At 48.4% G+C, this 2,500-nt stretch overlaps 1 pseudogene; it reads right to left on the bottom strand.

Moving 5' to 3' along the window:
* The window catches only part of LOC140472945 (28S ribosomal RNA), an 8,347-nt pseudogene that overhangs the window by 2,339 nt on the left and 3,508 nt on the right, over window positions 1–2,500 (bottom strand).

Here is a 2,500-nt window from a genome sequence, read left to right as displayed (position 1 = left end):
CCGTACTCATTGGGAGGCTTCAGTAAGCGTTGTCTTTGCTTTTCTGACAAATGCCCTCCATCCAGCATTGTTGCCAGTTCCTCCGTGGTAGGTCCAGCGGGTACCTTTTTCTCAACCAGGAAACCTTTAATTTCTCGAAGTACATTGAGTGATCGAAATTCTTCGATGGTTTCCTTATTGCTCTCTTCCCTGAATTGGAAGGACGCTTTGATGATTGGGTCGGTTGAGCGCTCCAGAGATTCTCGCTTTCTAATAATTGCAGATGGAATTTGAATCTCGAGCTTTGGTATTGCCAGACCTCCATCCTTGTTCTTTGAGTACAGTAAACCGTCAGCGACGTGTTGTGGCAAGTGTAGGAATTCTTTTACCGCATTCCGAATGATCTGATCCAGCTTCACCAAGGTGTTCTGAGACGCCTCTGTCAGTATCAGGTGGAAGTACAATCTTGGGATGACATGCACTCTGAGAAGCTCCAGTCTCTGAGTTGGTTTGAGAGGCGCTGATCTTAAGCCTTCAACCCAGGTTTTGAGCTTGTCCTCCCATTCACTCTCTTTAACGCCAGCCCATGGGTCTATCCGGGCTCCCAGGTATTTCTCTGTGTCACCTGGTGGGATGTATGTGATGGTGTCGTTTCTTATCCTCCATTTTGCCTCGTGATTGTACATGAAGGTCTTCCTTTTGCATGTGAAGTGGAAGCCTTTGGTTTTCTTGATATTAATATCTAGGCCTGTCTTATCGCAATAAGACTGGAGGATCTTCACGTTCTCTTGCATCCCAGCGTGAGAGTTGCTCAGTAGTGCGATATCATCAGCAAAGGCCAATGCTGTACACTTCACCGTTTTGTCTCCAAACGGCATGGTTATTCCCTGGCCTGCCTGCTCCAGGGTACTGATCAGAGGGTCGATTGCGATGTTGAATAGCAATGGTGAAAGCGGATCGCCTTGCTTCACGCCTCTCTCGATCTTTATCTGTTCCGTGGGCTTGCCTTTGCCCTCAATCACCGTAGTGTTATTGGTGTAGAGGTCGCGGATCAGATCCACGAAGGCCGTAGGTGTTTTCATCCTCTTTAGCGAGCCAATGAGCAGTTTGTGGCCGACTGAATCGAAAGCTTTGGCCAGATCGACAAAGACAACGGCTAGCTCCTTTCTGTTCTTTTTTGATCCTTTGATGACATTCTGGAGGATAGCAATATTCTCGTTACAGCCCGGCGTGGCTGCCAGGAACCCTTTCTGTCTCGGGTTGATGTTAACCGCCTTGCTTAACCTCTTTGCCATAATTTTAGTGAACAGTCGGAGAAGCATTGGCCCGATTGTGATGGGGCGCCAGTTGTCTAGGCTCTTTAGTCGATCCTTGTCCTCACATTTAGGAATGAGCACTGTCCGGCTCTTTTTCATACTCTCTGGGATAGATCTTGTTTTTAACCACAGGGTGAAGAGGCGAGGTATACGGGAGGCGTCGGTCTCCTGGATGGCTTCTAGGTCTTTCAGCTTTTTGCCATCTGGCCCTGGTGCACTGTGTCTGTCAATTCCTTTCAGGGCTTCTTCTACCTCCTCTTCCCCAATTGGTCCCAGGAGTAGGTTGTCATCAACACGGCCAGCATAACCAGCAAAGTTCCTTATGTCCGCTTTGTTGTTCGCCTTGGACAATTTCTCACGGAATTTGGTTTCCAGTTCCTCTCGTGAGATGGGGCATTGGGATGTATCTGGTGCACCCATTAACTTTCTGGCTAGCTGGCGCCTGTTGTTTCTGTATAGTTCTTGGGCATCTTTATATGCCGCTTTCTTGGTGGCATAACGTTTCTTCGCCCCGTTGTTGTTACCCTTCTTTTCGGCCTTTCGATTGTTCTCTCTTTGCCGTCTGCGGGGGTTTTTCTCGTTATGACCACCGTATATTTCGTCTGTAATACAGTCTACCAAACCCCGAGCTTGAGCCATACAGAGTGGATCATTGGCTTTCTGCAATAGTTCTTCGGCCTTTTTGATGTGTTCATCAACTTCCCTGTGTTTAGGGAGTTTGGCCGGGATTTTGTATGGGACTTGTTGTTCATCTTGTGCAGTCGAGCCATTATCCTCCTCTGGTCTGGTCTCGTGCTCCTCTCTTTCCGATGTTATCGGGGTTGTCGGGGCTGCTACCTGTGTAAGCCGTTTCTTCTGAAGCAATCTCCGTTTGTCTGAGATCTGCTTTGCGGTCTTAGTTGTTATGACCTTAGCAATCTCGACATTGATGAATCTTGCTCCAGCGAGGCTTATTTCAAGTTGCTCCAAGAGGCTTTCTTCCTCTTCGGACCATGCTCCTTTCCTTCTCTTTGCTGTAGGCTTGTCGGCCTCTATGCGCTTGTTGTTCCTCAAGACCGGGTGCATATGCCTTTCATGTTGCCCAAGGCCGCTTTTCGTTGTGAAGTTGGCCTCACATGCTTCACATTGAAATTCTCCCCTCGCCGTCTGCAAAGGACCTTTGCATTTGGGGTAGTGGCAGGCAATCGAGTGGAATTCTCCCGTCT

Source organism: Chiloscyllium punctatum, unplaced genomic scaffold, assembly GCF_047496795.1.
Source record: "Chiloscyllium punctatum isolate Juve2018m unplaced genomic scaffold, sChiPun1.3 scaffold_472, whole genome shotgun sequence".
NCBI lineage: Eukaryota > Metazoa > Chordata > Chondrichthyes > Orectolobiformes > Hemiscylliidae > Chiloscyllium > Chiloscyllium punctatum.
This window is presented reverse-complemented; position numbering and strand designations above follow the sequence as displayed.